A 27,233-nucleotide genomic window follows, 5' to 3' on the forward strand; every position below is an offset into this window, starting at 1 on the left:
TGTATTTCTTTGTTGTTTTACGTCTATAATAGCAGTAATAATTTTAAAGTAATGCTAAGAAATGTCCCGTCTCCTCTTCTGTTTACACCGCATCATGTTTTCTCAGAGGTGCTTTTGCAACACAATTCAGTAACGAAACCCCTGACAAACCTCCTCATGAAAGTGTAAAAACTTTTTAGCGATATTTTGGTGTTTCCATCACCAGTTTTTATTGCGCCATTTAGATTTTGCCCATTTCAGGGTAATGGCAACCCAGCTAGAGTGACTCCTAATGTGCAGTGGAGTTTGCCCAGTTTGCTGTCAGCTGCATTACAATATTCACACCTATAGGACCAGCTGCTCCTGTTACTTCACAGTGGAGGATGTTCTAGTAATTCCAAAGAGGAACATTTTAATGGCAGATCCAAAACGTTTGGTCACCTCCATCTTGTGAAGGAGGTATCATCACAGTATGAGAGCAGTTACCTTTGGTAGCTAACAAAGATCTACTGTATGATGGCTAAACCTCCAGTATTTTCTACTATCTTTGGTTAGAGCCTGAACTAAGTTTTTACTGTTATCCTTAAAAGTGAAAGGCAGCAATAAACTAATACTTATGACAGCATAAAAAGGACCCAAACAGCAGCTCTAATCCAGTATAAAACAGTTTGTGTGGAGGTTGTACAGGTAATACTAAACCAATTCAGACATTAAGTTCCAATCAAAGTGTTCTATTTTATGTGGAGCATGTGAGATCAAGTAACTAATTGCACTTTACTTCATGCGTCAATGAAATCAATTGGAAAAAAGAATATGTCATTTTGTAATTAGATTACAAGTTTGTTTAAAAGTTTTTCCATCAAGTGTGAACTTTGAACGGCTAGTTTACACAAGACTCTACTCAAATGTTAGTAAGTTTGGATTAAAGTCTTCTGCTTAACTGAACCATTGCTTTCTGTCTGCTGGACCAGTTCATCCAGAAACCTTTGGGTTTGAAATCCAGTTCAGCAGAGCAGCGTTTCACAAATAGGGGACCGTGTACCCCTTTGGGTACGCAAGGAAACTACAGCGGGACTTGAGCGAGAGAAATTAAGTGTCAGTTGGTCTCACCCCAGGCATGAGATGACTGGAAATGATCAAAACTATAAAAAATGATCTATTCAGGAGCCACTAAAGCAGCATTTTTCAACCTTGGGGTTGAGACCAAATGTGGAGTTGCCTGGAGTTTAAATGGGGTCACCTGAAATTTCTGGAAAATTTAAATAGATTTTTGATTTATTATTATTTATATTATTTCTTTTAATTAACACAATCTTTCACTTTGTGAAATTTTTTTTTTTGGGGTCACTAGGAATTCTTTATCAAAATGGGGTCATGATCTAAAATAGGTTAGGAACCACTGCACTGAATACTGTTTATTTCCACTTATTTACAAAATTGATTCTTCAAAATGCTTTATCACTCGTCGATTCCGACATTATGATCTATAGTTGTTTTTAAATAGTTTTCTAAGCAAAACATTGTAGTGGGGCGAAGGGGGTTGTGGATTCAGAAAAAGGGGGAACGTATAGAGCCAAAAAGGTTTGACAACCACTGCAGTAGAGGCTCTTCCAACAGGATGCAGACGTGGAGAGCTCTCAGTTTAGAGTGAAAGGCCTTTTCTAAATTAAAATGATAAAACGCTGACAATGACAATATGCATTTTTCGCTTCCTGAAACATTCTCTTCAAGTGGGAATGAGGTGATTAATTTTCAACTTTTAAAAAGGGGTCACCCACACCCTTTCTGTTCCAGTCACTGTATGAATAATTATAGGAACACTGGAATTGATTAAAACAGTTTTGATCTGTTCTTCCCATTTTTTTTTTTTTTTTTTTAGAACATTTTTTAGGAGACAGTTATATTTGTCAGACTAGTTTGACCTCTGAGGATAGAATTAATCACCACTACCAGTGAATGACAGCAGACCCTCCTGTTGAATGATGTCAGCTACAACATTTAAACCGTCAGCCATCTTTATTCTGAAGCCTCGACACAAGGCCAGTGAGCCGTGTACGGTTTACCAAAAAGCAGCATCAGCCATGGCAAAATCATCTTTTTCCTCTAAAAGCAGCGCTGACAGAGGGGAAATGTTGGTGCTGTTTTATCTGAGTCTTTATGGACAGGGACCCTCTATAATCATAAAACTGTTTGGATAAATTGGGTTCTGGCTTATACTTGAGCAAATCAGACCTGTCACTGGTTTTCTAACTGAAGGTCTATTTCTTTCTGCTTTCAGCCTAAAGCTGACAAACACCCAACGTATGAAGTAATATAATATGTGATTGTTTTAACCACATTTTACTTTTTAAAATTAAATTAATCTTCTGAGGGTTAACTGAGCGGTTAACAGCAGAATAATAGGATTATTATTATTAGGTAATGTCGCATTTAGATAAGCATAGATGTAAAGAATACTGATATATCGTACTCACAGGGCCAGCCCTAGCCTTTTTGGTGCCCAAGGTGAAACAAGATATAAAAGTTTAATTACAAGAACATTTCTAGTTTCCCATTTGGTCTACTAGTCAGTAAAATCTTAAAAACCAAAGAACACAATGTGCAAACAACACAATAGAATTATATAGAACAAGAAATAAAATAAATATAAATTTGGGCAGAAGATTAGCAGGTATAGTTACAGATTTTTAATGTTAATATTCAATTAAGAGAAAACATGTACAGTAATTTTAAAGGGTGTGTTTCACGTTTATTATACCTTTTTTAATTAATATATTAAATAAATAAATAAATTGGGGGGTGCAATTTGGCGCCCATCCAGTAGATGACGCCCTAGGCGGCCGCCTGTGTTGCCTGTCGGGAAGGCCGGCCCTGCCTACTCAAGTAGAAGTCAAGTTACTTTAACTCCCCACATTTATTTTTGGTAATAAATCTTGCCACGGTTCCCTTGTATACAGTAAACATCTCATGTATAAATTAAAAAAGGAGACTGAATCCACCATGATTAGAACTTAATTTATTTTCCACAAATGCATCATAAATAAAAAGTTTGCCAAAATGTACAATTATTTTTTAAAATAAATCACCAATGAATTAAATTCAAAATAAAAACCATTGTCAGGCTCTATAGCTGAAATTCTGAACTGTAAAACAGTTGTTGATGTTTTACCACACGATGTAAAACTCGTGAAATTGTACAACAAATTCTTTTTTTTCTGTCAAAAATATTTCTCAATTTGGGACATTGTTTTTTTTTTAGAAAAAACAGCCACTAATTGTGAAATCCAAAATTGATTTGGATGAAACTAAGGAAGGGTAATAAAAGAACTAACCTGGCATAACTGGGTCAATTTTCATAAAGATCTGTCGGTTACAAACAACCTGAATTTTTGACATTTTTCAAAATAATCCAAAATCAGTATATTTATCGAGATCCCCTCCGAAATGTAATGTCATCTTCCACAGCTTACGGTCTATGTTTGGTTCAAATATTGTAAAAATACATCAAGTTCTTTTGATGTAATCCTAAAACAAATAAATGCCAGTGAAAATATGGCTTCTAACAGACAAAACTAAAGGCCAAAATTGAACAGCAGATGGCAACATACTGTAGTTTGTATGATGTACTGAACAAGATTTATGTCCCACTTTGAAGATATCATCTGTTCTCTAAACCCAGTGCAATAAAAGCATGAATAGATTCTCATTTGGATTGAACCCTGCTGCCTCTTTGATGATATGATGACATAACACAATTGAATATTCTGATGGAGTGATAAACTTGTAATATGTGTAATAATATAAAGCATTTTTTTCCCACTGCATCAGTCCCATAACTCATGGGGGTTTATTTGATTATATTAGTTTGTATTCAAAATATATAGAATAAAGAAGTAGATACCGTGAATATAAATAAAAAATGACAAAAAGAAAAATCCTTAGGAGAAAAAAAACCTTTAACACCAGCAACTTAATAGCATTTACATTTGCAGGCATGAAGAAGACAGAGGGATGAGCTGAGACTCCTTGATGTGAGAGAAGCTGCAGGGTTTGGAAAACCACAACCATGTCTTGTTTGATACTGTGGATTTATTGCCTCATCCACCACTATTTTGTTCAGGGAGTTGGGGATTTGTGGTCAGGGACTTCAGACGGTCACAAAGGCACTTCTAAAGCCACAGATAATAGCCTGCGCTTGCTAGGGCTCAGATTAAAGGACGGTTTGCTCAAAATGTACAAATTTGTCCACTGTCAGTGGATGCTGATTCCAGGTTTTAGTGCAACTGTTTGCAAAGGTGGCAAAAGTACAAGTCTTCAGTACTCAAGTAAAAGTATAAATACTTGTATAAAGAATGACTCTGGTAAAAGTGTTAAAGTTGCTCCCTTACTTGAGAAAAAGAACATGCTACTAAATGTAAACAAGTAAAACAAATATCCCTTTAATAATTAGACAGGGTTTTTAAACCAGAATATTACATTATTTTTATTTTTAGGCCAGGACTCAAAACGCCACTCACTTTGTAGTTGTGTACACTAGTTAAAATCGCTACTCTATTGATCAGGCTGAAATTTGGTAGCTACAGTATATATGGATGTGTACGCATCGACGCTCAGAGCCCGATTTTTGATTTTGAGGCCCCAAAAGAAAAAAAAAAAGTCGATTTTTCTCATTAATTTGCAAGTCAAATATTACGACTGTTAGTGGTACCGATCATTGGCACATACAAATACAGAAGAAGTTAAATAAATTAACATTAAACACCTGGAGAATTTAGCACTCATAAATATAATTTGTAAATAAAATGTATCAAGAAAAAAAAAAAAGTGAAAATGCTCAATTACACCCAGAGCAGCTTTGAGTTGAATATATTTAAGAACTTGTAGAAAACTGGTACATGGAAATAAATTAAATCTGTTACCATTTATGAACGCCTGGAGAATTTAGCCCTCATTATAGATCAAATTTGTAATTACAATGTTTTAAGAAAAAAAAAAAAATGCAAATGCCTAATTAAACCCAGGGCAGCTTTGAGTTTAACGTTTTTATAAAACTTGAAAATATGAACCATTAAGGGACCTGCCTAATGGAAAAATGCTCAAACTACCGACATTTTGCATCTTTTCACGATGAGACATCATCTTCGAAGCTCATTTTTAAAATGTAAATAGTAGAAAGTACAGATGTTAGTTTAAAGAAGTACAAATACCAGAAAAAACTATTTAAGTACAGTAACAAAGTATTTGTTCTTGGTTACTTGTCATCTCTGACTTTTTAACACTTTTGAAAAGTTGTATTTCCAATTGATTTCTTAATAAAAATCTAATGTTGATGAGTAATATTTGCCTACTTTGCAAATGCTTGTAACTCATGTTAAATCTAAATGTTGATTCTAAATCTAAATGTTAAATATTGAATCTAAATGTTGAATCTAAATGTTAAATATTGAATGTAAATCTTTTATTGTGGTACTTCCAGTGCCTTTGCGTATTAGCTACATATCTAGTTTCACCCGTGACATTTCGATTGAACATTTAGATTAAAACATTATGATTCAGATTTAACATTTGGATTAAGATTTAACATTTACATATAACATTCAGATGTTAGATTTGACATTTAATTTTAACATTCAAATTTCACATTGCGCATTTAGATTTAATATTTAGATTTTTTGATTGCACTACATGTAGTGTTGACCTTGGACAGCATGTGAAGACAAGGTGAGAAAAATGAAATAAACACACTAAAGGAGAACAGTTTTGCATTTTAAAAAGCTATTAAATAATTAGAAGAATAACATTTCCCTAGAATAGTTCGTACATTAGTAACCTGTTTTTGCCCCGAAAAAGATCTAGGCCAATTCATGATTAGAAACACAAGAATATAAAATACAAAAGTGTTAAATTATAAATACAATTGTTAAAAGTTGTAAATACAATTTTAAAAAGTAGAAAAACCCCACTCTTAAAAACTTTTCAGCTAATTTCACCGTTAGGGTTACGGTTAGTGATATAACTCCAAATTTATATACATCTATCCACAAAAAATATGACAATCATGTTTCTCACACAGAATAGATTCATTCATTTATGTCATATTTTCACCATCCCCTGTATGATTGCATGAATGCATCGGCTTTGGTCTGTTTCTCTCTAGAAATCTGAGTTAAGTCTGAACTCCAGTGAGGATAAGGAGGAGGAGGAGAAAGAAGAAGTGGAGATAAAAGGGCCTAAGAGATCAGAGAGAAGGTGTCCCACACGCTTCCAGACAGCACACAGGTATAAGAGAAGAGTTTTGTGTTCGTTTGAGGTCATCACTATTCAATCCATTCATCATTTACTTCCTTTTTTTATCATCCCATCTTTCTATCCTGTTTATGGTTTCAAATTACGCCAAATGTCGTGTATAGTAATTCATGTAAATTGTTGTTGTGACATTAAAGACCCGATCCGTGCTTCGTTTCATGTTTGGGTAAATAAAAAGTAATAAAAGTGAATGTGACCAAGCATTTACCATTTATTTTAATATAAAGTAACTATTTCTCTAATGAGTAACAGACATCACACAAAACCAGAGCCAAGTATTGAATGTAGTGTATTTTTAATACATACAGGAATATTTCATATGTTGGAAACATTTGCAAAGAGTGTAAATTATAGTAAAATACCATTTTAATCAGTTTCAGATGCACTTCTGTTTCCTTGTAAATTTTGAATTGTTCGTGATGTTTCACTAAAGCCAATTTCAGCACCATAGCAAAGACCTTTAGAATGTTTTTTTTCAATTTGTTTAAAAATGAAATATGTTATAGGTTGATATTTCATGATTTTATAATGACATCAAATTGATGTGTGAGGACTTACAGTATATGGTTGTGGGAATCAGTTGAGTTAAATTATTTTAGCCTTGTTTAATATTGTATTTACTTAAAATTCCAAAGTTCTAAAAAGTTGAAGTTCTAACATTTTAGAGTTCAAATATATAAATGTTATGAATAAAATTTTAAAAAAAAAAGGAGTACGACACTCTTCTGTTTTAAAGAAAAATAATTTTCTCCCTTTTTGACTTCTCTTCTCACCTCTGACAGCAGAAGTCCAGTTAAAAAAAATGGTTTATTTTATATCTATATTTTTTTTTTCTTTTAAATTTTTATTGCACTTTTTGATTATTATTATTATTTAGAAAAAAAAAGTGCTTTTTCCTCTTTTTTTTGCTTTGTTTGTCATTAATTCAGAAAAATGAATGTGTGCCTTTTGGAACACGTTCCAATATTTTCCGTAATGTGATATTATTCATTATTTCTGTTTTAAATTGCTCCATATATTTTTATTTATTGGTAATAAAGCTGAGGTACTGTAGGTCCTCAGTTTGGGTTGTTGTCCCAAGGTGATGTTTGGTCTCCAAACCAGAGTAGTTAAAGGTTACAACGTATTTAGGTAAATGTTTTTGCCGTATGCTAACGTGTACTCCTGCTTCAAACAAGTGTCCGTTATTTAATTTTCAGGGAGTTTAAAAACCACCTGTGGTACAAAAACACAGATAAATAATCAGTACCACACAAAAACACATCAATTTAGAAACTTGAGTGAATAGTGAATGTATTTAAGGCTCATCCTCTGTGTCTTTAGTGACCATTGATGACCGCTGTTGGAGCAGGTCAAATGTTCCATATGTTGGTGAGAATATCTTTATAAACTAAATATCAGAAGTCACACAAGAAAAGGAATTTTACTCACTGGAGAATAAGTAGTAGAAAGAAAATCTTTCAAATGCTTTTTATGATTTATTTAAAGGAATGTGTCAGGAGAATAGAGTGCAGAAAATAAGGGCTTATAAAAAGTAACTCCAGCAGGGGATTTTCTATGATTTGCTTGCAGGTTTTTGGTTGGAATAATGGTCTTTCTTGTTTCGTACACACAACAATGTCCCTGGGCCATTGGCAGCAGTGAGATAAAGGAATAGCCTTCTGTTTTACTGAGATAATGTGACAAGCTAATACAAAAGCAAGGGAAACTTTTGTATTCCAGGTTTAGTTCATCTGGATCAGAGCCAGAGATGATCCACAGAGGACTGTGAGGGTTCTGATAGAGTGTGGGAAACAAGTGTCCAACACTCTGAACTCAGTGAAACTCACTGAACACACACTGAAGAGCAGGTGAACTGCAAATGAGTGAAGGTTGGGTTTAGCTTGAGTTTTTCCACCCATGTTTGCTCCTAAACACAGATGTAAATACACAAAAATGGTATTTATAGTTTAGGTTATTGTTACATTACCACAGCCTAATCACTTTAGTCCCTTTTTCTGCAGGTGGTTCAACACAGACTTGAATGTTCAAGAGCATAAATTGTGAATGTGGTTAAACTGGCTAAAGTATGGATGGATTATGCATGGTGAAAAGAGGTTAAAAGTGACAATAATGGGTCAGCATATGTAACATTAGGTGGAAAAGTGGTGGAAAAGGGTTTATAAGGGTTGAGCATGTCTTGAAAGTGGAATAAAATGTCCAGAAAGGCATTGAAATTTCATGGAGAGGTGGCAGAAATGGGAGGAATGTCACAAAAATGCATTAAAAGGAGCAAAAATATGGCAAGAAAAAGTAAAGTTGGAGGAAAATGGCAAAAAATAACCAAAAATGGACTACAATTCTTCAAAAAACATTCTTAGTTTCTTGAAGGCATCTGGCGACCCCCTCCCAATGTTTTGCGACCCCAAATGGGTCCCGACACCAAGGTTGAGAATGGATGCTTTAGAGCCTTCAATTGGCTCAATGGCACTACAGACGGTACGAGAGAGAGAGAGTGAGTGGGAAAAGTAACAAATAAATTGTCAGTCCTGGTCCCACCCCAGGCGTGAAATGATAAAAAAAAAAATATAGAAATGAATATTCAGGAGCCACTAAATCAGTGTTTTTCAACCTTGGGGTCGGGACCTCATGTGGGGTCGCCTGAAATTTCAGATAAAAGTATATAGATTTTTAACATATTTTATCTATTCTTTTTTAATTAATATTAAAACAAAAATCTTAACTGTATTTCTATACTTTTGTTTTGTGAATCTAGTTAAACTGAAATGTAGTAAAAATAAATATCAGAACTCAAACACGACTGCACTAAATACTGTTTCCTTCCACTTATTTACAAAATGAGATTCTTTAAAATGTGTGTTATCACTCGTTCATTCCACCGTTGTGCTCTATAGTTGTTTTTAAATAGTAAATAGTTTTCTACGCAAAATGTTGTAGTCGGCAAAGGGGGGACTTGGATTCAGAAATAAGAGAAAGGGGGGACTTGAGCCTTGTGTATGAAATGCAATATACAAATAAACTTACATTGCCTTAAAAAGGCCTCTAAAGTTACAAAACTTCTTCATATACGGTCTAAGTCTGTAATTACCTGCGTTAGCAACAATCAGTCAAATGGTGAGACGAATATCTGAGACAATCCTTTTAATACTGATGAAGCCGTACCAAACTCACGGTGGTTTTTCATCTTTTTTTGGTTCACTGGGAATCTGAAGGGTGCATCCTTGCAGAAATGTATAGCTTCTAATTATAATAATTAAACTGTTCCAGGCAATTTATAGGCTCTTACCTCATCCTCATCTAAGGCTGAATGCTGTCATCATGTCTAGAAAGAGAAGAGACGCTGAGATGAATAAGGAAATAAAGGTAAGAAGCTGACGGTCCTACGTTAAGTCGTCGTCTTTATGTGCATTTACACGTTCTCCCTGAATGTATTGTTAAACTATATTATGAAAGCATTATTTACAAAAACACATACACTATCATAATGCTTTATATTTTTCTGAATTTATTTGGATCTGCAAAATCTAATTTACATGTTAAAATGATAAACTGTGGGATCATAAAAAGTAAAATGCAGTGATTGTAAAGTATTCTCAAGGAAAAATCTATGAGTTGTAAATTAGGATTATGGTATACCATTATTGAACAATTTGAAAAAGTTACACCCATGTTTGACATCCTGTATAACGTTAAAACATGGTGTAAAATAGTGTTGAATTGAATTAAAGTTGTGTATAGGACAGACGTTGGTAACTGCTGGACCGGGGGCCACATTGGTCTGGTTTTGACAAGAACACACAAAACAAAAGCAAAAATACACAATTATTGCAAGAACACACACAAAAAATAACAAAAGTATAAAATAACTGAAATAGACAAAATGGACTCTGAAAGCACACAAAATTACAGAAAAATACAAAAACAACCACCAAAATAAACATGAGTAACTAAAAAACAAAAACAAAACCCCAGCAAAATGCATATAATGAGAGAAAAATATACATAATGACCTCAAAAACACACAAAACAACAGAAATATGGACAAAAAACCTTTGTTCCCGTATTCTAAATGCTAACATATTGTTTTTTGTGTTGTTTTTATGTCTAACAGTTCTACATTTTGCACTATTATCTATGTTAATATTCATTTTAGTGCAACAGATGAATTGCATATTTCAAGAGAATTGTTCACTTTGGTATAAAAGCATGAAATTTGGCACTGATACTCGTTAAGGGAAAAAAGGCGTTGGCCGTTCAAAAATTCAATATGGCGGCCATTTTTTAAGATAACCGCCATTGTTATTCCAAAAACCAAAAAATGCTTGGATCGGGTCAAACGAGGTGTCAGAGGAAAGGTCTGGTCCGCCCGAGTGATAAAAGTTGCCCATCTTTGGTGTAAGCCGGTGGTTCTCAAACTTTTTTTTTGGCCCAAATACCTCCTTTTTCTTATTTCTGAATCCAAGTACCCCCCTTTGCAACAACTACAGATCATAATGATGGAATGAACCAGTGATGACACACATTTGAAAGAATCTCATTTTATAAATAAGTGGATGTAAACATTATTTAGTGCAGTGGTTTCCAACCTTTTTTGCATTGTTACCCCAATTTGATAGCAAGAATTTCTTGTGACCCCAAAGACATTTTATTCTTTTTTTAAATTTTTTTTTTATACTGCATTTTAGTTGAACTAGCTTTATATTTTGCAAAGTGAAAATACAAAAAAAAATCTATTTAAATTTTTCAGAAATTTCAGGTGACCCCAAATGGAATCCCGATCCCAAGGTTGAAAAACACTGATTTAGTGGCTCCTGGAAAATATATATATATATATATATATATCATTTCCGTGCCTTCTCATTCTCACGCCTATAGAGTGAAACCCAGACTGACACTTTATTTGTTAATTTTTCTCTCTCTCTCAAGTATCTCCTGTAGTGTACCCCTAGGGGTACACGTACCTCCATTTGAGAAACGCGGGGGAAGAGGGTGGGGGCGCTTTAGTATCAGCACCCGTGACGTCACATGAGTTTAAAGTGGGCCGCGCTTCCCCCGGAGGAGAGAGGAGATGATGGAGAGGCTGCATCTCCTCACCTGGGTCCTGCGCTGACTGTGCGCTTGTGTGCATGTGTGTGTGTCTGTGCACGTGTGTGTGTGTTTAAATTCCGGTTTAAACTCCTGAATCTGCGTCTTTTTTTTAGTTTTAAACCCCCCCCCCCCAAAAAAAAAAAAAAAAAAAAAAAAAAAAAAAAAAAACCGATGGAAGACGGCGCTGCGGAGACGATGATCTGATCCTCCATCCTGGTGCAATAAGTTTGATCCACAGGGTGAGTTCCAGTTCCAGTTCCAGTTCCAGACATGTTGTTCCCACTGGACTGTGACTGTGGTTTGCTTTGCTTTGCTTTGAGGATCCTCATGTGCAGCTGCAGCATCAGGCGTGTCTTTGCAGATGTTTGTTAAAGACACATTAAATGTCTTTGGTTTCATGCATTTTATTCGTTTGTTTGTTTGTTTGTGTTGTTGGATCAGTCTGTGGTCGGTGCTCGTGTTTTGCATTGAGCTGTTTGGGGTTCGGGTGATAAATTGTGCTTTCTATTTAATGAGTCTTTGTGCGTAACTGTGCCAAGAGGAAAAAGGGCTGTATCATCCAGAGTTTAAACCATGCACACTTTCAACTACCTTAGTTTTGTCAAAAAAAAAAAAAACTGTTTTTTTTTTATTTTATTTTATTTTTATTTACCAATGCAGAAGGGTTTATATCTTGGAACGTGAACTAAAAAAGATATCATATCTGATAAACTGTCCTGCTTTTATGGGTTATTTTTTTTTTTTTTTTTTTTTTTTTTAATTTAAGTTTAATTTCCATGACTTCTCACGTGTTTAGTGAAGTGCATGTTGGATGAAGTTGTTGAAATCATGCTTTGCTCTGGGAAAAAAAAAATCAATCTGGATGTTTTTCATCGTGTTGTTCGGAAATCAAACACAATGTGTTGTTTCACTGACTGGCCACAAGATGGAAACCAAGGGCTAAGCCTGAGCATCGTGTAAAAGTCTCTATAATCTAATAGTTGATCATTGTCTGACCATGTTTAATTATTTAATGTGTTACTTTACAGACGTTAAACATTTAAAGAAGAGCTGATTTTCAAAGACTTAGTTTTCCTATTGCTACATGCACGTGCACATAATGATCCCAGTCAGTGTGTGTGTTTTTGTGTCTGCATTCATTGAAGCACTCTGAGCATGTCCGCATTATAACAATTTATCCTGAAGTCATCTATCTTAAATGTACCTTGGCATTTTCAGCATTGCAGGGTTTGTTTGACCCTGAGAGTCACACCTCAATAATGTATTGGAGAAGTCGTATTTCACAACTTTTCTGGCCTTTTCCCAACTTTATTTTTTATTTTTTTTAAGCTCGATTCATGCAGATGCATCAGCTACAATGTTTACTCTCTTTATACTTTTAAAGGTTTTTTTTTTGTCTTTTGTTTTGAAAGTGGAAAATGAACACTGTGGCTAGTGTATGAAGTCATGTTTAACTAATGCAAACCACTGTCACCCTCTAGATCAGGGTTTCCCAACCAGGGGTACGCGTACCCCTAGGGGCACGTGGGCACAATGCAGGGGGTTAATTAAGAATTTATTTCAAAGATAATAAAAAAATATTCTCAGTCATTTCATAAGTCCGTCAATAAAATGGTACGTGTGCGCTATGACTTGTTTTTAAAGTTTAAATGCCTGTTTAAAGAGGTAAATGTTATAAAAGCTATATATAACACAGGCAGATTATATATTTGTTTTGTATTTATTTATTTATTTATATGACTTGTTTTTATTTATTCTTTTTTCTAATTTCGACATTATTATTTTTCTTTAATAACAATGTAATCATAATATATTAGCATTAATAATACAATAATATTTCTTATATTTATCATTTTTTTTGCCTTGAAGGCAACGTAATTTTATGTTTAATTTGAGTTAAATAATAAGATAATGCCTGAATATTAATTGTTCAATTTAAGAAGATGAAATAAAAATACTTGTGTTGAATATTCAGTTATGTTCTACTTTTGGAGAATCATGAACACGTATGAGTGAGGGGGTACTCATGGGGTACACAGGACAAGAAAGGTCGGGAACCACTGCTCTAGATCAAAGTTTCTCAAATGGGGGTATGTGTAGTACTAGGGCAGACGGCCCCGGGGCCACATGCGGCCCTCGGTCTAATTTTGTGTGGGCCCCCTAAAGTAAATGCACAAAATGACGACAAAAATACACAACAATGACTCCAAACCCACACAAGATGAGAGAAAAGCATACCAAACGACGACGAAAGTACACAGAATGTCAGAAAACTTTACAGAACTACAACAAAAATACACAAATTTACTCCCAAAACACACAACACAACAACAAAAACACAAACAAAATACAAAATGAAAAAAAATAAATACACAGACCGACCACACAAACACACAACCCTTTTTTTTTATATTAATGTTCAGACTGGTCATTATTCTGCTCATTAAGAAAGTAATGAACATTCTGACCAGAATGTTCATTACTTGGCCCTCGAATCTGATGATTTTTGTGGCCCTGCTGTGATAAGTTGCCCATCGCTGCCCTAGGGGTACGCGATGGCACTACAGGGGGTACTTCAGCGACAGTGTAAAATTAACAAATGACAGCATAGAAAATATGGTGTTTTATACTATTTATTTTTAGTTTAAATGATAATGTTTATTGAAATGATCTTGATTAGAACATGAACTGAAAAGACAAGGATCGGTGTTGGTTCCACATCAGGAAGGAGATGACTGTAAATAAATACAAACTATAAGGCAATAAATACTGTTTCATTCACTTATTTACAAAATGAGATTCTTTAAAATCTGTGTTATCACCCATTTATTCCATCATTATGCTCTAGAGTTGTTTTTTTTTTTAAAAATAGTTTTCTGATGAAAATGTGGGACTTAAATTCAGAAATCAAATAAAGAGGGTATTTAAGGCAAAAACGTTGGAGAACATTCCACTGCTCGAGATTGACAAAGAATCCCAATAATGTATTAATAAGCAGAGGTGAAAGTACTCACGTTACTGTAATTGAGTTGCTTTTATGGGTACTTGTACTTTTTTGAGTACATTTCCAAATCATTTGTTTTAATATGAATAAAGTAATTCATTACATTTCTACACCCAAACAATATTTTTTTTTAAAAAAAAATGATCAACGGACATTGTGAAACTACAAAAAAATGAAATGACCAGACAACAATCAAACGCATCACATCATAGCCGACCAATCAGATTAAACGGAATTTTCTCAGTTTTAGAGTTCATAAATGTAGCTACACTTAAAGCCTGATAATTTATTTTATTTTTATTTGAATTAATTGATGGTATTTTATTAAATTAAAAAAAAAATAAATAAATTACAGAATTGTACATTTTTACAAACCTTTTATTTTATACAGATGCTTTTGTGGAAAATAAATTTAGATCCAATTGTGCAAAATTTCGTCTCTTCCTTTTAAAGTAAAAAAAAAATAAAAATTATATATATATATATATATATATATATATATATATAATTTTTATTTATTTTTAAACTTTTCATTTCTAACATTTTTTAAAGAAACATTTACATGAAAACAGTATTGAGCATATTGTCAGTATCAACATGAATACAACTAACTAGTAACTTTTACTTGGAGTACTATTTAATTGAGCTACTTTTTACTTGTACTTCAGTATTTCATGTATGAAAAGCAGTTAAGTTTTGTTGTCCATATTAATTTAAATACAGTTGTATTAAGGTTTTTTCCAGTGATTTATTTATTCAGAAAAAAATAAAAATGTTCTTCCATCCAGTCAATAATGCAGGACTTAGATTAAAACAGATGTTGGATATTTTAAGTATATTGTAATTGCCATAAACTGAAACCAGATAAAATAATATGAATTAACAATAACTGCTCTGCATTGTGAGCTCATCTGTTTAGTTGTCAGGGTGTGGCATGCACATATCCAGTAAATGCTGTTTTTTAAGTTAGTTCATCCACACTTTGAAAGTATTTGACCTGTAGGTTGATGCTGTTCACATTTTGCAGCTCCTGTGGGGGTCGTGGCTGTTTATACACTGTTTTCCAGCCACTGTTTTCCCCACCATTGAGAGGTCGCGCTGCCAGAAAACAAATTGATACTCAGTTCAGCTCCAGTGGTTGCAGCTCTATGCAGAGACAAGGACGACATTTGCCTTGGAGACGTCTCCGATTCTGAGGTTATTTAATGAGAATTGAGCAGACACTTTATTGTCTTATTTTCTGAGTTCATCTGAATCCTGCAGGAGTCTTTCACTCAAGTTAGGGTTGCACAATTATCAAATTTGAATTGTGATCAAGATTTTGGTTTATATTTTACTTTATTTATGTTTCCAGAGGTGTAAAGAGTACTGATATATCCTACTCAAGTAGAAGTACTGTTACTTGATTTAAATTCTACTTAAGTACAAGTACGTCACACATAAGATTGTCAAGTACAAGTAGAGAGTAGCTCAATTAAAAGTTACTAAACAACAAAGACACCAGATCTGCCACTTGAAGCTGATATCTGGAGTTTATTGTTTATGTATAGTTTTTTTGAAATGCAAAAAAATCCCTAACTAGTCTTTTACTACAGTCTACTGCTGGAGGTCATTTATATACGTCAATGTATATAAGTTCCGCCTTGGTCCTATAGACCCCTATACAAATGGAAAATCATGCCGTGATTGCCCAGCCAATAGGCTTCGACTTCCTGGAGGCCACTGTCAATCAAAGTAAATGCGCGCGCACGTCACAACAGCAAACAGGTATCACTCTGAGCAGCGTAGCATCATGGAGGAGCGCTCCAAAACTCCAGTTACCCATTCCACGCTTGCCAACTTATGAAGCTTCTACTGAAAAGAAAAGAAAAGTCCAGGTACAAAGCTTGCGGATAAACGTCTTCATGCGCGCAACAGAATTTATCTCGGAGCTGCTTTTCAAAGGTGGAGGGACTTGTTGCTTTTAAAAGAATTCCAAACGGACCAAGATTTGGCGACATTTCTCATGGAGAGGTAATAAACATGTTTTAATCAAAAGTGATGGCACTCTAACAATAAATGTGTAGTTTTTGTAGTTAAGTTATATATGTTTTCCACAGCGCGTGTACAAACGTGGAGGCGTAGCTTCAGGTAGATTGATAGAGGCAGGGGAGGAAGTAGAGCTGTTGAGGGCGGGACATCGAGATGTTTTCTCAGAAACTCGTAAAAGCAGCTTTAAAGCTGATATCTGTTTATCTATCATTCTTTGAAATGCAAAAAAATACCTAACTCGTCTTTTACTATGGTCTACTGCTGGTGGTCATTCATATACGTCAATGTATTTAAGTCCCGCCTTCGTCCTATAGACCCCTATACAAATGGAAAATCGCGCCGTGATGGCCCAGCCAATAGGCTTCGACTTCCTCTAGGGGAGACTGTCAATCAAAGTGACTTAAGTGAAGTTATGCACGGAAACAAGGTCGCGCGTCACAACAGCAAACGGGTATCACTCTGAGCAGCTGATATTTTGGCTCTTACCTCAGAAATGTCGGTTGCCAAAAGAATAACGATGACCCATAGACCTATCAATGTGACCTTGTGTTATGTTCCGCGATGCGCGTGCACAAAAAGCAGAGGCGTGGCTTCTGGTAGATTGGCAGAGGCGGGGTGGAAGTGGAGCTGTTTCGGGCAGCACATGGAGACGTTTGCTTTTGAATTTTCTCTCTCCTTTCATCCGCTGGATATCGGCTTTAATTTATTTTCCATAAAGGCTTTGTATTACATAAAAGGTTTGTCAAAATTTACAATTCTTTGTAAAATAAGATAACACCAATGAATTTAGTTTAAAAATAAAAATGAACGGTGCATTACGTTTAATCTGATTGGTTGGCTATGATGTGATACATTTGATTGTTTTCTGGTCATTTAAGTTTTGTAGTTTCACAATGTCCGTTAATCATTTTAAAACAAAACTAATAATTTACTCAGTAACGGTTGGGAATAGAAATGTACTTAATTACTTTACTTTATTTAAAACGTACTTAAGTACAAGTATGTTACATATTATTAAAAAAAAATTAAATAAATAAAAACTAAACAGTATTTGATAAGAGACAGTCATCAGATATTAAAAGACAAGTTGTTACAATGAACCCAACCTGATCATCGGCAATATTTATGCTCTGCTACATATCAAATCAGGCACTTTAATAACCCTTAGTCAGCGGCAGCTTTGAGTCATTTGGTGGATTGATGAGAGCTGTAATTGTTTACAATGAGTTGCATTTGGTGAAAGCACTCTGTAATAGTGTATTTACTCAGTTAGCCCTTGGTACATTTTTTTTAAATTCTGGTGTTAATTTAATTTTTTGGTATCATTTTTTATTTAAATCTTTATTTTGCACTGTAAAATGTTCATATATTGTTTTTTTTTTTTTTTTACAGATTTTTCCCTAACATGGTAAATAACTGTGATTATAATCGTGATTTTAATATTGATTAAAATAATCGTGATTATCATTTTGGCCGTAATCGTGCAGCTCTACCTCCTTCGGGTGGCTCGTATGTTGTGCGGGGAAGTTTTTTTTTCCTAGCGGTGTTATGCACTTTACAGTCTTGTAAACCATTCCAACTGGCAATCCTAATGTGTGTCTCAATCAATATGTTTAATTAGAGCTGATGAATGAAAACGTGTGGCTGTGGAGGGCTGACAGCTCACTCACTTATCAAACACACACCGTATTGGCAACTGGGAATAAACCCGCAATTCCCTGGAGAGATTCTGATCTCAGGATGGCCTTCACCACAGGTGGCAAAAGTACTAGTCTTTAGTACTCAAGTAAAAGTATAGATACTTGGAGATAAAATGACTCTGGTAAAAGTATTCAAGTAAATACGTCATGAGAGATAACATTTGTAAATAAAATGTTTTTTTTTTTTTTAAAATGCAAATGTTTAATTAAACCCAAAGCAGCTTTGAATTTAACATGTCAACCATAAAACTAAAGGACCTGCCGAGCAGAAAAAAGCTCAAACTGCCAAAATGTTGCGTGTTTTTACATCATCTTTGAAGGTCTTAAAAGTAAAAATTTCATTTTTTTGTTTGACAATTTGTTTATTGAATTTTTCATTGATAGGATGAACAACAAACAACAAGAATTTGCGAAAAACCCTCCTTCCCTCCCATCCTCAGCAATACAGGATTATCAACAAAAAGAAAGAAAAACAATATTAATAATTAGGGGTGTCCCGTTTAGATATTGATATCGGTTTGATATCAGCCAGAAAACAATTATCGGATTTTATCGGACTGTATCTAAAATCTCCAATATAATATATATTGGTTTTTTGGATTCATTTTTTCAATATCTTCTATTTTACTTGATTTATTCAATCGTAGAATATTCTTATTCTAAAAGGTTAATTATATGTAATCCATTGGTTTATAATAAATGGGTATGTTTTTTTTTTTTAATAATAAAGCCTTTTCTAACATTCCACACTACAAAATAAGTAATAAAAGTATGTAGGATTAGCGCTGATATCGTATCAGTTAGGCATCGTCCAATACTCAAGGTTGCAATATCGGTATTGTATCGGAAGTGAAAAAGTTGTATTGGGACATCCCTAATAATAATAATAAAATGAAATTACATATAAAAGCAATTGATCATACATAAGAAGGAAAATACAGAAAATAAATAAATAAAATAAAATAAAAATACATTAATAAAAATAAATACATGAAGAGAAAAAAGTTAACTCGTGGTAAAATAGCAAATCGCAGGCCTTCTTGTTACGATGATGGTGGTGTCACCGCTAGTCACAGACAATAGTAGGTCATCCATAAAGTGTAAGAAAGAAGTCCACATCTCATATTATTTCTCAGCTTTGCCTCTGACTATATAAGTTAGTTTTTCTAATGCTAGATAGCAAGATATTTTCTTAATCCACTGACTGCCATTAGGTCCCTCAACATCTTTCCATTTTAAAGCAATCACACATTTGGCCTGCAACAGACAAAAAATGAGTTAGTTTGCATTTCTTTACATTTGCAGAGAATCCTTCAGGGTAAACGTAAACATAATTTTGCTTCCATTGTAATAACACTATTTGTCAATTTAGAAATCAGTTTAACTACCTCACTCCAGAACATCTAGAGCTTTTGACATTCCCACATGCATTGGAACAGAGTACCAATTTCCTTTTTGCATTTGACACAATTGTCAGGAATATCAGGATTGAAGCGGTGTAATTTAACTGGTGAACAAGCTCATTTTTTATAATGTAAGGTGTAGAAAGTACAGATACATGTTTAAAAAAAAGTAAGAAGTAAAACTCAAAAGTGCCCAAAAAATAAATACTCAAGTAAAGTACAGATACCAGAAAAAAAAAGAAAAAAAAAACTACTTAAGTACAGTAATGAAGTATTTTTACTTCATTACTTGTCACCTCTGGCATTCCCAATGTTAATCAGACAACAAAGAATATATAGAACACAATATGTGTTTGATTTTCATTTTAGTTTGATTTTGATGGCAAATTAATTAATTGTTAAATATTTGAAAGCAAGAGATAAATAGTTGATGAGCTGCTGGCTGGGATTCACACAGACTCTGTGATCTCTTTATCTGATGAGAATTAAAGGATGAAGCAACCTTGGGCAGCTCATATGTTTTGGAACCGTTGGTTCCCCGGGCACAGACGTGTTGTCAGATGGCTGTTGGCTGTGTGAACCGTGTTAGGATTGACTAAAGTACAATACTTTTGCACCAACGGGATAATGACTCGGCACAGCCTGGACTCTGGGGACAATGTTCGTACTAATTTTTAAAAACTACACGTGAACCCTGTGGAGCGTTGCTTCAGGGCAGCGTTTCTTTCACGTTGCTGTGGAGGGGCACAGTTTTCTGTCAAAGGGCCTCAAAAGGAACAGCGCCAATGACCTTTATTCTGCAAATGAAGCTGTTTTTGCTTCGCCATGACTGATAGATCTTATTATTTCAGCAGAAAGTGCATTGGACATTGAGAAAATACCCCGGAGCTACTGCAAGTACATTAACAGAAGTTAATGAAATGTTTGGTGGTAAGAGATAGACTTTGCCTAACTTTTGAAAGTGTTGGCATTTTAAAAAAAAAAGGAGAAAAGAAAAAGAAACAATACAGTATATATAGTCTGTAATACAGAATAACAGCCACGTCTTAACTTCCTCTTACTTTGCTTTGGCTCCTCACTGTAATGTTTGACTGTAAAAGCAACAAATAGATGGTTTATTCTGTAAAGGTTATATAAAAAAAAACACCCCTATGGCCTATCATGGTTCTGATTTAGAAAACGGTGAATAGGTGAAACACAGAGGTGTAAAGAGTACTGATATATCTACTTAAGTAGAAGTACTTTTACTTGATTGAAATTGTACTCAAGTACAAGTAAGTCATGCAGAACAAACTTTTCTCCAGCGCTGTTGAGGGTAGGGGCCCCCCGACGTTGTAATTTTGCCCCCCCTACGGAGCGATGGCTCCCCCTACGTTCAGTGTCCAGCAACATAAGGGGGATTTTGTTGTTTTTTTTTTTCCTTCTTTAATCAGTACCGTCTTAAAAATTGTTGCACACTTGGACACAAAAGGAACTTCAAGGCGTGCACGAATTGTTTTAACCCTTTTTAATCTGAATAACTGACAAACACATACATCAGCCACACTGTTTATTTAATACAGGCAATCTGCGTGGATGCTCCAGTCTACCTGAGGATGCAAAGGACCCCTGCCGCCACTTAGCTGCCCCCGATGCTGCCTGTCTGCATCCGCTTAATCACCATCCACCATAAACAGTGCTTCAACCGTGACGTGTAGCGACACATGAAGGTGCTCATCATGTTTATAACTCACAACGGATCGTTCCCCAATGCCGGATGTGAATGCTGTAAGCGCTTAAAGGGACATTGGTTTCATTTTGGTTGGACAGGTTCAGGCCGTGTTCTTTTTTTGGCCCAATTAAAGCTCTAGTGCGTGTGTGCACGTGTGTGTGCGCGTGTGTGTGCATGCGTCCTCTGCGTGTGTTTATTAACTTAAAAACTGAGAAAATAACCATCATTCAATGCTGTCTTGTTGCTGTGAATTCTATTTAATCTGATTGGTTGACTATGATGTGATGCATTTGATTGTTTTCTGGTCATTTCATTTTTCGTAGTTGCACAATGTCCGTTGATAATTTTAAAATTAAAAATAATAATTTACTCTGTAACGGTTGGATGTAGAAATATAATGAACTACTTTACTTCTTTTAAAACGTACTTAAGTACAAGTAAAAATACTGATTTAGAAATGTACTAGAAAAAAGTACAAGTACCAATAAAAGCTACTCAGTTACAGTGATGTGAGTACTTGTAATCAGTGACTTTCACCTCTGACAATACAGTATATGTAGGCTGTAATACAGTGTATAGCCACATTTTCTTTTTCACTGTAATGCTTGACTGTAAAAGCTGACTTCTGGTTTATTCTGTAAAGGTTATATAAAAAACATCCCTATGGCCTATCATGACTCTGGTTTAGAAAAAGTTGAGTAGGTGAAACGTGATTCTAAATCTGAAAAGCTCTGCTAACAGTGTAGCCTGCTGGCATTGACAAAAAAAGAGACATCTGCAATTTAGATTCAGCTTCAATTCTGCGTACGCCATCCCAAAGGTCTGACCATGTCTGCATCTGATTATGCCTGCATACATTTAATTAATAATTCGACAATGCACGGCATTGATGTCGGTCAGCCGGAGCACTGCAGGAGAATAGATTGGCCGAGCTTGATATCCAGCCACAGCCTCTTATAGCCAAGGAGCAGAAACGATGAGCTCAGGCAGATTTCAGATACAAGAAGCCTCAGCATGAAGCTGCGATAATCCCCCCTCCCTCAGGTGCAGGACGAGCGTAGACTACAGCTCGCCCCAGCTCTGATTAATGCACTCATCAGTTCTTTTCTGGTTTGTTTGAATGACAAGCATTTCCCTCGTGGGATTTTTGGTGACTTTTTGCAATTAGTGCTGATGCTTCTGCTTACATCTGCCACTCCCCCCCATCCCCCCCCATCCCCGTCTCTGCATGTCTCAGTGCCAGAAAGCCTGAGTGTTCTGACATGACGAGGCTGTGAACGAACAATGCAACCCATTCAGCTGCAGAGATACAGGACGCACAGGCTGAGGAAATGAGCTGTGATAACATCTCCACGTGTTTTCCTCTATTGATAACACCATTATGTGTTATTATGCCTAAGACAGCAAAAAGCCACTGTCTCTATCTCAGGCCTATAGTTCTATACCTGCAGCAGCTTTTCACTTGAGTTAAGCTGGCTTTTCTTTTAATCCTGGACTTATCCTACAAAGAACAGTTTTCCTCATTGGGTAAAGATGACACAGTCAACTTTTGTATTTAAAATGCAGAGTCAGCAGTTTAAACGTTTTCAGGGTATTTGTGCAATAAGATCGTGGATGAAGCATTGTGATTTAACTCTTTGTCTTGCAATATATTATTGGTGTAACGATTCATCGATTAGATCGATGAATCAATTTATATTCCTACGATCCAACTACGTCAATCTGTGCTCGGCAAGTTGGCCTTTTGGATGACATCAATCAATCTAAAATAATTTAAAAAGGTAATCAATTGATTGAATGGAGGCAAGGAAATAACACATTGGATTTAAGCACAGCAGACTTTATATGGATGTATTCTTAAAAGCGCTTTTAATAATAAAGACGTTACGACCAACTCTGTCTGTGACATCACGCGACGCGCGCCAGACAACAAACAAAACGTCGACGACAGCAAACAAGAAATTGATCAATAATCCACCTTTGGGTCCAGTGTGTGAAACACTTTAGCTTTAACACAGGTGGAGATATTCTAAAGGAGTCAGTAGCAGTACATGTAGCGTTAGCTCGTTAGCATTAGCTTGGTAGAAGCCTCAGGCTCACCATCAAGTTAAACAATAAAGTATCAGGTTTAACCACTGCTCATTTAACCTGAACCGATCTTGGTTGCACTTCATTTTTGATATTATTATTGTCTTATTTTTATGAATAAAAAATAAGCAGAAGAGTCAAATAAAACTATGTATTTAAATGAAACTGTATTGAGTGTTGAAAATGAGAGCAGAAAAGTAAACATCCTGTTATTTGAAACTGAAGTGTTGGTTAGACTTTATTCAAATAAAATGTGAATATATTTGCCATTAAATGTTGTTTACTTGTTTGTTTCACAATCAGAAATCAGAATCAGAAATGTTTTAATGGCCATGTACAGTTTTAAGGACAGTACAAGGAATTTGTCTTGGTAGTTGGTGCACAAAACAAACAACAAAACAAAAATAAAAAAAACAAAGAACAACCCAGCAACAATAATAATAATAATAATGATAAATATAAAGGATGAGGGATAAATAAAGGATACATAGAGAATAAAGGATAAATATATATATATATATATATATATACAGTTTATGTCCATAATTAACTTATAGATGATTTCATTACAAAAAACAACAGGAATCTATAAAAGCTCACCTGCACTGTCCAGTATCCAGGGATTTATTTCAGTCACATTGGTTGAAATGTAATTGTTACAAAAATGTTACTAAATTCATTTTAAGTCACTGAATCGTTTCAGATCGAATCGTTCTAAATTAATATCGTCCTTGAATCTAACAGCAGATCATGATTTGAATTGAATCGCTGCTAAAACAAATCTTTAAACCCCTACAATATATGTATAAAACAATTATTTTGACTCAAGTGTAATTGCACATGTCCACCTCCACCAACAGATCCAATTTACCATTTCAAAATCTCCCCAATTCCATTTCAGAGTTTCACCATTTCCTTACGTCTTTGTCACTTTACTCTTTTTCGTTTTGTTTCTGTTTCATCATCTTTCCCCATTTACATAGATGACTTTACTGGCTATTGAACTTCCCAAACTCGTACCAAACATGATAAAGAGGGTTATTAAAGTCAACGACTGTTATTAATTTAGGTTTTATATGCTTATATGAAAAATCGTCTCAAAATGGGCCAAAAATTGCACAGCGTATGCCTGTTCTTACGGAAACATATGAATAGACATATGTAGCGCCCCTCATTGGCCAGTTTGGATGACGTGATAGGTGCACCATGTGTTCCGTCATTTTTATTTTAGCTCATATTTATTTTTAGCTACCCCGCTAACCCTTTTATTTTAGCGCTCACCCAGGAAATACCCTAAAATGTTTTTTTTTTTTTGTATATATACTATATTACGCGTTCGTAGAAAAGGTCCAGAAAACGTACGTTTCCGTATCAATAGACACTTAGTTTTTTTATTTTTAAAACTTTATTTACATATTTACGTATTGCCGATTTTCTTGAGCCAATATTTGGAGCCGATACTACTTTTGTCCCTCAATTTACATAATAAAAATTACACAATGATAATAATGGTACAAGTCTCGATTTAAAAAAAAAAAGAAAAAAAAAAGGAAAATATATTGACATTAACAAGGGTGAGGTAGAACGACACCAAGTAAAAAATATTTAACAAATAAAAAAAACAGGTGATGTAGATCTGTAGATCTGTTCTAAATTGCATCAACATTAACGGGAATAAATATTCAAACAAGCAGTAAACTGCTTCTCAAAGTTTTAAAAACTTCTCAGCGCAGCACTCTCATATCACAGTGAGAAGCAGACACACACACGGCAAACCTTCAGCCAGCTGCTCGTTAAATACAACAGCGAGAACAACACGTGGAACCACGGAATAAATACAGCAATACATCTGCAAAGTTTAACCAAATTTACCACTCTTTTATACTAAACAATCAAATATTAGCTCAAATTGTTGATTTTGTATACAGGTAAATTGAATCAAATGTCTGCTATTGATGACGCAATGAAACATCAATCGGTTAAAAAGTAATTAATGCTCTGAGTAGTTTTTGAGAAGCGTACTTTTTACTTTTACTTAAGTTATTTGCTTATTTGTCACCCTATTTCTGCAGCTACACCAAACCTATTTTAACCTATTTTCATCACTTTTTCTTGCCGTTTTTACTCTTTAATGCATTTTTGCTACATTATTCTCATTTCTGCCATCGAATTTCAATGCCCTTTTTTGCAATTTTTTTTCCATTTTCAAGACATTTTTGGCACTTATAAACCCTCCAACCACTTTTCCACCTAATGTCACATATTGACTTATTATTGTCACTTTTAACCCATTTTCACTATATGTCATGCTTATTTTTGCTCATTTAACTACATTCACAATATTGACACTTTTAACTCTTTTTATCACTGTTTTTGTCAGTTTTTGCCCAGTTTAACCCATTTTTTCCCTGATTAAAACAAGGATTTACATCTTTAAGATGACTATATACAGTACTATGGCTCAAATAATAGTAAACATCCTGGATAACATTGGATATTATTCAGATGACTAAATAAATAAATGTGGTTATCACAGATTCATAGAACAATGAACCATAATTTTGATGACTTTATGGATTGGCCCCAAAAAGCTCTCCCCTTTATTCCCCCTTATAGAGGGCCTTGTCTTCACATCTACAGTATATACAGTAGGTGGGTACACGCAAGACAAGGTGCGCCAGTCTGAGTCTACATCAGTGCAGAATGAGTTTTAACGCCACCAATCACCAGCATCGGTGCTGCAGTCCCTACAGGATCACTGGTGTGTTAATTGTTATCCAAATTTCTCATTGTTCCCATAAGTCTGCAACAAAATGAGTGATTGATGGTCGTCATCCTGACGGAGATTTGTGATCATGCCAGATTTGTCTGCCCACTTGTGATTGATGGATAAAGTGGACAAATGAGTCACTGCTCAACTGTCCATTAACGCTATGATGGCTATTAGAGTCACTTACCTTAAACACAGCCACCTAACCATGGTTTCCCCTGCCTGGTGTTATATTAGCAGCAGAGGTGAAAGTAACAGATGCCAAGTACTCACATCACTGTAATTGAGTTGCTTTTATGGGTACTTGTACTTTTTTGAGTATATTTCTAAATCAGTAATTTTACTTAAGTACGTTTTAAAATAAGTAAAGTCATTTCTTACATTTCTACACCCAGCCGTCACTGGGTAAATTCTAATTTTTTGTTTAAAAATAATTAACGGACATTGTGAAACTACAAAATGTGAAATAACCAGAGAATAATCAAATGTATCACATCATAGCCGGCCAAAACAGCATTGAATGGAGGTTATTTTGTCAGTTTTTGAGTTCATAAATGTAGCTTTTCTTGGAGCTTGACAATGTTTTTTTTATTTTGATTTGAATTCATTGTCGTTCTATTTAAAAAAAAAAAAAAAAAAAAAAAAATTGCACATTTTGACAAACCTTTTATTTTATACAGATGCCTTTGTGGAAAATAAATCAAGTTCCAACTGTGGTAGATTTGGTCTCTTCCTTTTTAAGTTTATACATGAGATGTTTACTGCAAGGGAACCATGGATAGATTTATTACAAAAAATAAAATAAACGTGGGGGTGAAAGTAGGAACTTTTACTTTAAGTACTATTCAATTGAGCTATTTTAAAATAAAACAGTCTAGGGCATCTCTTCTTGAATTGACTGTAAATATGTAAATATATCTCCTTTCCTCCACCTGTAAACATCCATATCCTTTATTCTTTATATATTATTTTTTCTATTTATATATAGCTTCTATTATTGTATTGTTAATTTTATCTTCATTGCACTATTTTGCGGGTGTCTTTTGGGTTTTTCTGTGTATTGCCTTCTGTTTTATTTTATTTTTATTGAGCTGTTGTGACAGTAAATTTCTCCACTGCGGGATGAATGAAAAATACTCTGTCCCTTTTTTTT

General features: G+C 34.7%; 1 protein-coding gene across 4 annotated transcripts in view; it reads left to right on the forward strand.

Moving 5' to 3' along the window:
* Positions 1-11,544: 11,544 nt before the first annotated feature.
* Positions 11,545-27,233, forward strand: part of megf11 (multiple EGF-like-domains 11) — a 173,109-nt gene continuing 157,420 nt past the window's right edge. For all 4 annotated transcript variants that reach the window (XM_028449412.1, XM_028449413.1, XM_028449414.1 and 1 more), the window contains exon 1: positions 11,545-11,612. The gene's annotated coding sequence lies outside the window, so the exon portion shown is untranslated. The remainder of the gene's footprint in view (positions 11,613-27,233) is intronic.

Source organism: Gouania willdenowi, chromosome 6 (assembly GCF_900634775.1).
Source record: "Gouania willdenowi chromosome 6, fGouWil2.1, whole genome shotgun sequence".
Classification (NCBI taxonomy): Eukaryota; Metazoa; Chordata; class Actinopteri; order Blenniiformes; family Gobiesocidae; genus Gouania; species Gouania willdenowi.